The sequence below is a fragment of the Leptonychotes weddellii genome, chromosome X, assembly GCF_054177405.1.
Source record: "Leptonychotes weddellii isolate Sample4059 chromosome X, ASM5417740v2, whole genome shotgun sequence".
NCBI lineage: Eukaryota > Metazoa > Chordata > Mammalia > Carnivora > Phocidae > Leptonychotes > Leptonychotes weddellii.
This window is the reverse complement of record NC_138385.1, coordinates 20,213,743-20,227,339: the sequence shown is the minus strand read 5'-3', so window position 1 is coordinate 20,227,339 and position 13,597 is coordinate 20,213,743. Positions and strand designations below refer to the sequence as shown.

Genomic DNA, 13,597 nt, shown 5'->3' with positions numbered 1-13,597 from the left:
GTTGCCTCTTTGTTTTGTTGACTGTTTCCTTTGCTGTGCAGAAGCTTTTTATCTTGGTGAAGTCCCAAAAGTTCATTTTTGCTTTTGTCTCACTAGCGTTTGGAGATGTATCTTGAAAGAAGTTGCTGTGGCCGATGTCAAAGAAGTTACTGCCTATGTTCTCCTCTAGGATTTTGATGGATTCCTGTCTCACATTGAGGTCTTTCATCCATTTTGAGTTTATCTTTGTGTATGGTGTTAGAGAATGGTCGAGTTTCATTCTTCTGCATGTGTCTGTCCAATTTTCCCAGCACCATTTATTGAAGAGACTGTCTTTTTTCTATTGCATATTTTTTCCTGCTTTGTTGAAGGTTATTTGACCATACAGATGAGGGTCCAAATCTGGGTTCTCTATTCTGTTCCATTGGTCAATATGTCTGTTTTTGTGCCAGTACCATGCTCTCTTGGTGATCACTGCTTTGTAATAAAGCTTGAAATCGGGCAACATGATGCCCCCAACTTTCTTTTTATTTTTCAACATTTCCTTGGCGATTTGGGATCTTTTCTGATTCCATATAAATTTTAGGATTGTTTATTCCAGCACTTTGAAAAATGTCACTGGAATTTTGATCAGGGTAGCATTGAAGGTATAGATTGGTCTGGTTAGCATAGACATTTTAACAATATTTATACTTCTGATCCATGAGCATGGAATGGTTTTCCATCTTTTTGTGTCTTCTTCAATTTTTTTTTATGAGTGTTCTGTAGTTCCTAGAGTATAGATCGTTTCCCTCTTTGGTTAGGTTTATTCCGAGGTATCTTATGGTTTTTGGTGCTATTGTAAATGGAATCGTTTCTCTAATTTCTCTTTCTATGGTTGCGTTGTTAGTGTATAAGAAAGCAACTGATATCTGTACATTGATTTTGTATCCTGCCACATTACTGAATTGCTCTATGAGTTCTAGTAATTTGGGGGTGGAGTCTTTTGGGTTTTCCACATAAAGTGTCATGTCATCTGTGAAAAGAGAGAGTTTGACTTCTTCTTTGCCAATTTGAATAATTTTATTTCTTTTTGTTGTCTGATTGCTGTTGCTAGGACTTCCAGTACTATGTTGAACAAGAGTGGTGAGTGTGGGCATCCTTGACGTGTTCCTGTTATTAAGGGAAAGGCTCTCAGCTTTTCCCCACTGAGGATGATATTCGCTGTAGGTTTTTCATAGATAGATTTTATGAACTTGAGGAATGTTCCCTCTATCCCTATACTCTGAAGAGTTTTAATCAGGAAAGGATGTTGTATTTTGTCAAATGCTTTTTCTGCATCAATTGAGAGGACCATATGGTTCTTCCCTCTCCTCTTATTAATGTGTACTATTACATTGATTGATTTGTGAGTGTTGAACCACGCTTGCATCTCAGGGATAAATCCCACTTGGTCGTGTTGAATAATCCTTTTAATGTGTTGTTGGATCCTATTAGCTAGGATTTTGTTAAGAATTTTGAAATCCATATTCATCCAGGATATCGGTCTGAAATTCTACTTTTTTTTATTGGGTCTTTGCCTGGTTTGGAGATTAAGGTAATCCTGGCCTCATAGAATGAGTCTAGAAGCTTTCCTTATGTTTCAGGTGAATAGGTATTATTTCTTCTTTGAATGTTTGGTAGAATTCCCCCAGGAATCCATCAGGCCATGGATTCTTGTTTTTTGGGAGGTTTTAGATCACTGCTTCAATCTCATTACTGGTTATTGGCCTATTCAGGTTGTCAATTTCTTCCTGTTTCAGTCTTGGCAGTTTATAGGTTTCCTGGAAGGCATCCATTTCATCCAGATTGCTCAGTTTATTGGCATATAGTTGTTGATAATAATTTCTAATAATTGTTTCTATTTCCTTCGTGTTAGTCGTGAACTCTCCCCTTACATTCATAATGTTATTAATTTGTGTCCTTTCTCTTTTCTTTTGGATAAGTCTGGCCAGTGGTTTATCGATCTGATTAATTCTTTCAAAGAACCAGCTTCTAGTTTTGTTGATCTGCTCTACTGTGTTTCTGGTTTCTAATTCATTGTTCTTTGCTCTGATCTTAATTACTTCTCTTCTAATGCATGGCTTAGGCATCGTTTGTTGCTTTTTCTCTAATTCTTTAGGGTGTAAAGTTAGCTGGTGAATTCGGGATTTTTCTATTTTTTTGAGTGAGGCTTGGATGGCTATGTATTTCCCCCTTAGGACTGCCTTTGCAGTATCCCATATGTTTTGAACAGATGTGTTTTCATTCTCATTGGTTTCCATGAATTGTTTAAGTTCTTCTTTGATTTCCTGGTTGACCCAAGCATTCTTGAGCAGAGTGGTCTTTAACTTCTAAGTGTTTGGATTTCTGCCAAATTTTTCTTGTGATTGAGTTCCAGTTTTAAAGCATTATGGTCTGAGAATATGCAGGGAATAATCTCAATCTTTTGGTATCAGTTGAGACCTGATCTGTGACCCAGCATGTGGTCTATTCTGGAGAAAATTCCATGTGTGCTCGAGAAGAATGAGCATTTTGTTGTTTAGGGTGGATTGTTCTGTATATATCTATGAGGTCCATCTGGTCCAGTGTGTCATTCAAAGTTCTTGTTTCTTTGTTGATTTTCTGCTTAGATGATCTGTCTATTGCTGAGAGTGGAGTATTGAGGTCTCCTACAATTAAAGTATTGTTATCAATATGACTCTATTTTGGTTAACAGTGGCTTATGTAGATGGCTGCTCCCATGTTGGGGGCATAGATATTTACAGTTCTTAGATCTACTTGTTGGATAGACCCTTTAAGAATGATATAGTGTCTTTCTCTGTCTCTAACTACAGTCTTTAGTTTAAAATCTATTTTGTCTGATATAAGAATTGCTACCCCAGCTTTCTTTTGAGGTCCATTGGCATGGAAGATAGATCTCCATCCCTTCACTTTCAGTCTGGATGTATCTTTAGGTTCAAAATGAGACTCTTGTAGACAGTATATGGATGGGTCCTGTCTTTTTATCCAATCTGCAACCCTTTCCATTTTATAGGAGCATTTAGGCCGTTCATGTTGACAATGATTATTGAAAGATATGAATTTATTGTCATCATATTGGCTGTGAAGACGTTGTTTTTATAGATTGTTGCTGTAAATTTCTGTTGTATATCACTCTTGGGGTCTTTCTCCTTTTATAGAACCCCCCTTAATATTTCTTTTTTTTTTTTAAAGATTTTATTTATTTATTTGACAGAGAGAGAGATAGCAAGAGCAGGAACACAAGCAGGGGGAGTGGGAGAGTGAGAAGCAGGCTTCCTGCCGAGCAGGGAGCCCGATGTGGGACTCGATCCCAGGACCCTGGGTTCATGACCTGAGCCGAAGGCAGACGCTTAACGACTGAGCCACCCAGGCGCCCACCCCGTTAATATTTCTTGCAGGGCCGGCTTAGTGATCACATATTCTTTCAGTTTCTGCCAGTGTTGGAAGGTCTGCATCTCTCCATCCATTCTAAATGATAGCCTTGACATATAAATTATTCTTGGCTGCATGTTCTTATCATTTAGTACCCTGAATATGTCTTGCCAGGCCTTTCTGGCTTGCCAGGTCTCTGTGGATAAGTCTGATGTTATTCTGATGTTCCTCCCTCTGTTCATAAGGAATCTCTTCCCCTTAACTGCTTTTAAGATGGTTTCCTTGGTTCTAAGATTTGTGAGTTTTACTATTACATGCCAGGGCATTGGCCTGTTTTCCTTGATCTTGGGAGGGGTCCTCTCTGCCTCTAGGACACAAATGTTTCTTCATTCCCCAGATTAGGAAAGTTCTCAGCTACAATTTGCTCAAATATATCTTCTAGTCGTCTCTCTCTCTCCACCCCATCAGGGATTCCAATAATTCTGACATTGGAACATTTCATGATGTCACTTATTTCTCTGTTTCTATTTTTATGGATTCTGAGTTGTTTTTCCTGGCCTCCTCTTTTCTCTTTTTATCTATTAAATGGTCTTCCAGGTCACTAATTCATTCTTCTGCCTTGCTTATCCTAGCTGTTAGATTATCTAGATTAGATTGGATCTCACTAATAGCATTTTTAAATTCTGCCAATTTAGCTTTCATTTCTGCCCTTAGAGACTCTATGTTGCCATTAGTAGATTTCTCCATTCTAGCTATTGTCTTCACTATTGCTAGCCTGAATTCCATCTCCAACATCTTGGTTATACCTGCATCCATTTGTAAATCTGTAGCATAATTCATAATCTCTGCATCTTTCCTATTTGGGTGTTCTTCCTCCTAGTCTTTCTTTTGACGGGTGGTTGAGGGAATGTATAGAGTCCAAATTATTGACCAGAACCCAAGCAAGATGCACCTGTTTTCTAGGGACTTTAGGGTTGCTGGCCTCTTGTTCTCCCAGACTGTCTTCTGGGGGAGGGGCCTGACCCACTGTTACTCAGGCAATCCTGTTTGGGAAGAGTTGCTCTGCCTCTGTGGGGGGTGGATGGGCTCAGTGAAAACTGGTTTTTGGGGGCTTTTGTTCTCTGGCAGCTTTCCCTGGTGGCTTTCTGCGTCTCTTCCAAGAGTCAGAGCAGAAGAGACTGTTTCCCACCCTCTGCCTCAGAGCAGGGAGATCGCAGTCTGTTCTTCAGTGAGCTCTCCAGACCACACTCTCTCCATTTCTGTCTGTGCTGCTATAGACTGCAGCATCCTCACGTGTGTGCCCCTCAGCAGGGCTCCCAGTCCTGGCCTCCAGGTCAGGGCAGTTCTCTGCCCTTTGTGCTTCTATTTTTTTTTTTTTAAGATTTTATTTATTTATTTGACAGAGAGAGAGAGACAATGAGAGAGGGAACACAAGCAGGGTGAGTGGGAGAGGGAGAAGAAGGCTCCCCTTGGGGCAGGGAGCCTGATCCAGGACTTGACCCCACGACCCCGGGATAATGACCTGAGATGAAGGCAGATGTTTAACGACTGAGCCACTCAGGCGCCCCTGCCCTTTGTGCTTCTAAAACCACCCGCTGCCCCCAGTTCACACACATGGCCCCACTGCCCCGGGTTTCCATCCATGGTCTGCCCTAAATTCCTTTCCCCTCTGCTACCAGTCTGCGAGTCTGTGCCTGGTCCCCAGGGTGGGAGGCTATCACTCACCAGCAGTGTAGGATCCCCAGGGCCAGGCTCCCTCACCTGCCATTTATCTTCTGATATCTGCCCAGGGAATCACAACTCCCCGCTTCATACCTCGAAACCAGAAGCCTGCTATATTCTGTTTTAGAGATCCAGATCTATCTTCTTACAATTCAGGCTGATTTTGTGGGTATTCAGAGTGGTCTGATAGATATCCAGCTCAATTCTGGGACCAGTTGGAATAGCGTCTCCTACTCCTCTGCCATCTTTTCCCCTAATTCATTGGAATTTTAAACCATATAGAAAAGTAAGGAGTTACAAACCAGAAATACAATGATACTGTGTTTTATTTTGCCTTTGTAGTTACTTTTATAATTGTCTTTTTTTTTTCATATGATTTTCAGTTGCTGTCTAATGTCTTTTCATTGTGGCCTGAAGTACTTCCTGTAGGAAAGTTTTCCTAGCCACAAATTTTTTCAGCTCTTGTTTATCTGGGAATGCCTTAATTTTCCCTTCATGTTTGAAGGATAGTTTTTCACAGAAATAGAATCCTTGGATGAAATGTTTTTTTCTCATAGCACTTTAAATATATCATCACACTGGTTTCTGGCACCCAATGTCTAATGAGAAATTGTAATCTTATTGAAGATCCTTTGTACATAAGAAATTGCTTTCCTCTCTTGACTTCCAAGATTCTCTGTCTTTTGACCATTTGGTTATAACGTGTCTCAGTGGTGATCTCTTTATGTTTTCCTACTTGAAGTATGTTGAGCTTCTTAGATGTGTTGGTTTTTATCTTTATAAAATCTAGGAAGTATATGACCAGTAAGTTTTTAAGTATTCTTTTTGTTCCTTTCTGTCTCTTTTCTCCTTCCAGAAATCTCATTAAGAATATGTTAGTATGCTTGGTAGTATCCCACATGTCTCTTGGGATTCATTCATTTTTCTTCATTATGTTTTTCTTCTGTTACTCAGACTAGATAATTTCAATTGACCTACCTTCAAGTTCATCGATTTTTTTTCTTCTGCTTATTCAAATCGTTGAAACCATTTAGTGATTTATATTTTATTACAGTTATCATACTTTTCAGTGTCAGAATTTCTGTTTGCTTCTGTTTTATAATTTCTCTATATTTATTGCTATTCTCTTTTAATTGAGGAAGCATTCTCCTGGTTTATTTTAATTCTTTGTCTAAAGTTCACTTTAGCTCCTTGAACATACTTGCAATATTTGATTTAAAGTTATTTCTTAGGGGTGCCTGGTTGGCTCAGGTCATGATCCCAGGGTCCTGGGATGGAGCCCCACATCGGGCTCCCTGCTCGGTGGAGAGCCTGCTTCTCCCTCTCCCACTCCCCCTGCTTGTGTTCCCTCTCTCTCTGTCTCTCTCTCTGTCAAATAAATAAAATCTTAAAAAAAATTAAAAAAATAATAAAGTTATTTCCTAGTAATTACGATATCTTTACATTGAAAGGATCAGGTTCTTTTTTTTTTTCCCCTGGGAATGAGCCATACTTTCTTGTTTCTTTGTTCAAAATTGGACATTTTGGATATTCTAATATGGTCACTCTGGAAATACAGTTCTTTCTCTCCTCAGGGTTATTGTTCTTGCTTACTGTGAGTTATAGTTGATCATTTAGTAATTTTTCAGAACTCTTTTTTGTGTATGTGGTCTTTGCAGTTTCTTTTATGTTAGCTTCCAGTCAGCTAGTGGTTTGACAGAGATATATTTAAATACATGAAGCCAAATAGTAAAATAGAACAAAATAGAGAAAAGAGAAAAGAAAAGAAAATGCGCTACCAGTCTTTACAGATTGACTCTGTGTCAGGGCAGTGTTTCAAAGCTTAGTTAGGTCCTTTGCAACACTGCCTTAACCTTCACTTCCTGTTGGAACCTAACCTAAAGATCTGCTGGAGGTAAAGGCTAGGGTTTTCTCAGGTCTTTTCTGAGTATGTGTCCTTCCCTGGACACGTCTCCAGGCTTTCTAGATTCCCCATTATATGCAGGTGTTCCTCAAAGCCCTTTTTCTCCAAAGTATCTCTCTCTCCAACTTTTACCTCCCAGGTTGTGCTGGCCTCTTGTTTGTGCCAACTGTAAACTTTTGCCACTGGAAGCAGCAGCTTGTTCATTTGCCTTTCAATGTCTTGAGGAATGATTTATGCTTAGCCACTTTTCTGCCTCAAGAGAGTTCCAAGTTAACAGGGACAAATGCAAGTGTCCTGTTTTAGTTCTTCATGAAACCTCCAGACAGGTCAAAACAGAAACACAGTTTTTTTGGAACATAATCTATTCTGCTACTGAGTGCCAGGTAACCACACCAGGAACATGAACTCTCATCTTCAAAATCATCCTCATCCTGGTGTGGGAGGTGGGACAAGTCTAAGTTAAAATGCCACAAAGCTCTCCTAAAATATTTAAGTCACCCGTTTCTTGGTTGAACATTCACTTGAATGCTATAAATCTTTGACTACTTCCTGGAGTTCTGATGACTTGATTCTGATAGATTTGCTCACCATTTTTGGTGTTTCTGTAGAGGGACTAGTCCTTGGAATTCTGTACTCTGTCATTGCTGATGTCATGTTTGTTTTTTCTTTTAATAAACATTAAAAACAAAATAGATTTATAGAGGGCACCTGGGTGGCTCAGTTGGTTAAGTGACTGCCTTCAGCTCAGGTCATGATCCTGGAGTCTCTGGATCGAGTCCTGCTGAGCAGGGAGTCTGCTTCTCCCTCTGACCCTCCCCCCTCTCATGTGCTCTCTCTCATTCTCTCTCTCTCAAATAAATAAATAAAATATTTTTAAAAAAATAGATTTATAGAAAACCTGCAAATCTAGTATAGAAATTTCATATATTCTTCATCCAGTTTCTCTTAATGTTAACATCTTATATTATCATGATTCATTTGTCAAAACTAAGAAAAAGTGACATTGGCAAGTTAATTAAAATTTACACATTTTGGGGTTTTACCACTCTTTTCCTATGGTCCTTTTTTCTTATGGACCTTTTATTTATTAAAAATAAAGATTTTTATTTATTTGACAGAGAGAGATAGCAAGAGAGGGAACACAAGCAGGAGGAGTGGGAGAGGGAGAAGCAGCCTTCCTGCTGAGCAGGGAGCATGATGTGGGGCTTGATCCCAGGACCCTGGGATCTTGACCTGAGCTGAAGGCAGATGCTTAACGACTGAGCCACACAGGCACCCTCCTATGGTCCTTTTATTATAAAAGACTTTAAAGAGCAGTTCTGGGTTTACAGCAAAATTGAGAGGAAGATACAACGATTTACTATATACCCCCTTCCCCACACATGCATAGTCTCCCCCATTATCAATATTACTCTCTCAAACTACTGTCCTTTTTGTTTGTAATCTAAGGATTCTATTCAGGATACCAAATTAAGTTTAGTCATCATATCTCCTTAGGCTTCTTGATTGTCACTCTTTCTCAGAATTTTTTTTCTGAGACCATTTGATGACCTTCAGAATTTTAAGGAATACTGGTCAGGTATTTTGTATAATGTCTACAATTTGATGTTTTACTGATGGTAAGACTGAGGTTATGGATTTGGGGAAGAATACCACAGAAGTAAATTAGCCTTATCATACCTTTTAAGAGGGTGTATGATATCTCCATGACATCGGTGGTTCTATTAACATTCATCTCATATTTAAAGTGATATTTGAAAGGCTTCTCTATTCTATAGAAGTTACTCAATCCAGCCCACTCTCAATGAGACAGTTAATCTCTACCTATTAGAGCAATTTTATCTTCACATATTCTTTGGAATTCTTCTGTAAGGAAATTTGTCTTATTTGTTATTATTTATTTACTTATATATCTATTTATCTATTTATTTATTTATTTATTTATGGTCTCACGCATACTTATTTTAGATCTTGAATTACAGCCTAACTTTGTAATTTAATTTGTTGCTTATATTATTTCAGTTTTGGTCACTGGGGACTTTTTCAGGTTGGCTCCCATGATCCTTTAACATGTTCCCATTCTTTTGCTTTTTTAAATACTTCATACTTTCTACTACTGAATGTTTATGAAAAGAAAATTTTCATGTATTGACTTGTATTTTAGAAAGAAATCTCTGTTGGCAATTTAAAGGATAACTGGGAGAGGCATTATATTTTAAGAGATATGGGCAGGAGGTTAATCTGGACAATGAAGATGTCACACACACAGTTGAAGGAATTTATTGACTATGAGTAATGTTACATAGATTCTTGTCAGGGATATTCATTGATATATGTTGTGACTTCTGTGAAGTCACTTCCTTTTTCTGGATGACAAATCCCTCATTGATACAATGTAGCAGTCAGCTAAAACTAACTTCTCAAAAATTTCTACCAACAGGCTTGTAGTACATAAGGAAAATGGCTATGATTTCTCTGTAAACCAGGTTTTTTTGACAGAAGTCCTCTTCAAATATATCATTTCATTGAAATTTATTATTTTATTTGATAAATTCATGTGATTTTTTCATCCTAGTCTACCATGTACCTGTATTTTAATATAAAGTATTTTCATGTCCCAATTTTTGAATAGATGTTGCAGAACAATGTGGCTCTATTTCTCTCATGGCTTTCTCTATCCCTGGCACATATCCTGGTGGCTGAATACTCTTATTTGAAAATTAGGGAACCCTTTCAGTTTCAGAACTCTGAATTTAGGAACTGGCTTTAAATATTTAAAGTTCTATTATATAAAAGAGGCCAGGCTTGTTCTATATATGTCCAGAGAGCAAATCAAGGTAGTACTAGAAAAAGAATTGCAGAGGTAAATTATTGACTTGAAATAAAAAAGTACATTCATTCAACAAAATTTTATTGAGTACATACTCTATTCCAGGCACTAAGTGCTGGGAATCTTGCATTACATTTCTGATTTAGCATAAGAGACAGACATCCTCCAAAAAATTATAAAATATGAGCCATCTCATTAGATGGTAGTCTCTTCAGTTTTGGAATTATCCATCAGGCTGAATTATCAAAACTTAGTGATGCTGTAATAAAAAATTGAACTGAGAATTATTATTTATTATGGTCCTATTTAATTTTATTTATGTGTGCATACCTCCATGTGTATCAAACATTCCTATTAGAATCTAAATTTTATGAAGCCAGAGATACTTTCTTCAATCCACATCTGTCTACATAGTGATAGTCAAATGATGCTTTTTGACTCTCATTTGTTCATAAATATGGTCATGAAGAAAAGTATCAAGCCATAAAAAGTCATTAGGAAATAGCCATCATCCTTTTATCAGGCTTGATTTTTGGAAATATTGAGAATCTATTAAGATAATATGTTATTTTTATGTTGATATAATCTTTTTTAATATGGAAGGAATCATTTATAACATCATAATCCCCCCACCAAATACTCTATTAACCAGTTACAAGATACATTTTATTTAAAGGTTCGGTGTTGTATACTTAATGTCCAAGGTTCTAACATAGCTAAATGTATTACTCATTGGCTGCACAGAAAATGGGTAGAAGGATGTTAAAGCTATTAAACAATAGTCATTTATAACTTTCCTATCATAAGGATTATTGCTGGATCAAGGTCATAATGAGGTTTACAAAGAAAATTTTGGGAAAAAGGTAATTTTAAAAAGAAACATGGAAAATAAAACAACATATTAAAGATATCTAATTTGGGATTCTTGCAAATGCTCTACAAGTTTACCTTGCATGATTTTCTAGAATTTGAATAAAGTTCCATCAGAGTTGCAATATTCCAGTTAACTCAAGGGCCTTCCAGTGGGCAATTTAAGAATTTCCAAATCAACTTTGAAAGTAATTTTCAAAGAGTCTATTAAAAACAAAAACCAAAAAAACCAAAACCAAAACATTGTCAAACTCAAAGTGGAATTACCTTGAACAGAAAATAATTTTACACTTTATTTTTATTTTTTTTTTAATTCTACACTTTAAGTGCAACCCTAGACAAGACCTTTTAATTACAAGGAGGAAAACTGTTCAAGTATCTCTTTGGAAGTTTGCTGTAGCTCTAAATATTTCATTTTAATGATATTTTTTAAGCTGTACATAATTCAGGTCTACAGGAGGATCTGCAAAAGGGAAAATAAAAGCTAAATCTATGTATTTCTTTATGATGACAACTATATATTATTTATGGAAGAAAGAATGTACTTTGTACTAGGAGATTTGATTTCACCTTACATTGTTGATTTACCCATTCTTTTCTTGTTTTAAAATAAATAGTCTTTGTATGTTCAGTGAAAGAGGCAGTGAAAGGATATAGTCCACTTACTAGGAATACAATGATGCAGAAGCAGATTTTCAGCAGAATTGGGGGAATTGATATACTAAGGCCAAGAATACATGAGATAATTTTTCTGTTTTAAATTATTTGGCCTAAAAGATAAAAAAAAATAGAAAATGTCTTCTATTTCAGATCAAGTTATAATTCTATAGTGTTCTACAAATATGATTCTAAAATATCAGACCAGTGGCACCTGGCTGGCTGAGTTGGTTAAGCTCCAACTCTTGATTTTGGTTCAGGTCATCATCTCAGGGTTGTGAGATCGAACCAATGTCAGGCTCTGTGCTCAGTGAGGAGTCAGCTGGGAATTCTTTTTCTCTCTTGCTCTCTTCCTCTGCCCTTCCCCCTGCTCATGCTCTCTCTTTATCTCTCTCTCAAAAAAATAAATCTTTTAAAAATGAAAAAAATCAGCTTGGAAGTTGAGGCAAGAGCGACGCCGACGTGGTAGCCGCCGCCGCTTTTGTCGCGGGATAATAAGCCGGGTAGAGTTGCTGAGGATCTACCAAATCTGCTGATTAACTATGGAAGATTATACCAAAATAGAGAAAATTGGAGAAGGTACCTATGGAGTTGTGTATAAGGGTAGACACAAAACTACAGGTCAAGTGGTAGCCATGAAGAAAATCAGACTAGAAAGTGAAGAGGAAGGGGTTCCTAGTACTGCAATTCGGGAAATTTCTCTATTAAAAGAACTTCGTCATCCAAATATAGTCAGTCTTCAAGATGTGCTTATGCAAGATGCCAAGTTATATCTCATCTTTGAATTCCTTTCCATGGATCTCAAGAAATACTTAGATTCCATCCCTCCTGGTCAGTTCATGGATTCTTCACTTGTTAAGAGTTATTTGTACCAAATCCTACAAGGGATTGTGTTTTGCCACTCCAGAAGAGTTCTGCACAGAGACTTAAAACCTCAAAATCTATTGATTGATGACAAAGGAACAATTAAACTGGCTGATTTTGGCCTTGCCAGAGCTTTTGGAATACCTATTAGAGTATACACACATGAGGTGGTAACACTCTGGTATAGATCGCCAGAAGTATTGCTGGGGTCAGCTCGCTACTCAACTCCAGTTGACATTTGGAGTATAGGCACCATATTTGCAGAATTAGCAACCAAGAAACCACTTTTCCATGGGGATTCAGAAATCGATCAACTCTTCAGAATTTTCAGAGCTTTGGGCAGTCCCAATAATGAAGTGTGGCCAGAAGTGGAATCTTTACAGGACTATAAGAATACATTTCCCAAGTGGAAACCAGGAAGCCTGGCATCCCATGTTAAAAACTTGGATGAAAATGGCTTGGATCTGCTCTGGAAAATGTTAGTCTATGATCCTGCCAAACGAATTTCTGGCAAAATGGCACTGAATCATCCATATTTTAATGATTTGGACAATCAGATTAAGAAGATGTAGCTTTCTGACAAAGAGTTTCCACGTATCAAGAACAGATAGTTATATTTTTACTGCTAACTTTGTCTGTTTTTGTTTTGTGTATTTTTCTTTTCTTTGTTGTAAACTTAAGCTGTACGTCATCTTCTGATTTCAAAAGTGTAACTTAAAAATGTAAATATTGTTCTATATGAATTTAAATATAATAATTCTGTATATGTTTATAGATCTCACTGTAACAACTTTGTTACCATAATAAAACTATAAATCTAGTTTTGATGTCAAAAAAAAAATGAAAAAAATCAGATCATTGCAGACAAATGATGTTTTCTCAAAGTAGTCAAGCCAGTTGTAAAACATTATGTGGACAAAAGAAATGATTAATGCATTTATTTACTTTTTTAGCCAGTGGTCTTGGCATTAGATTATGGAGTAGCCATCTCTGCTTGTACTCTTGTACTTCCCATAATTGGTTAGTTATCTGCTTATACTAGGCTTTATTAGCACTGTAGTAAAATGTTGTGCCATAAGTATATAAATTGCAGCTTGGAATCCTGAAAAAATAATAGTTCCTCAACCTTTGTTGTACCATAGTTTAACTGAAATGTTATTGTATGTTTTGCAACCAAAGCACAGATTATTTTCAATGTTAGAAATTTCCCTAATCCTTTGATAAACATGTAAATATGTCATAGTAAATTATTTCATTACTGGGCATCTTATTTAACATGCTTTTTTTTTTTAACTGTGTATTTTTTTTATTCAAGTAAAATTAACATACAGTGTTATATTAGTTTCAGGTGAACAATATAATGATTCAACAATTCTATA

At 36.9% G+C, this 13,597-nt stretch overlaps 1 pseudogene; it reads left to right on the top strand.

The window, feature by feature from the left end:
- Positions 1 to 11,792: 11,792 nt before the first annotated feature.
- LOC102725945 (cyclin-dependent kinase 1 pseudogene) lies at positions 11,793 to 13,045 on the top strand (annotated as a pseudogene).
- The last annotated feature ends 552 nt before the right edge of the window (positions 13,046 to 13,597 follow it).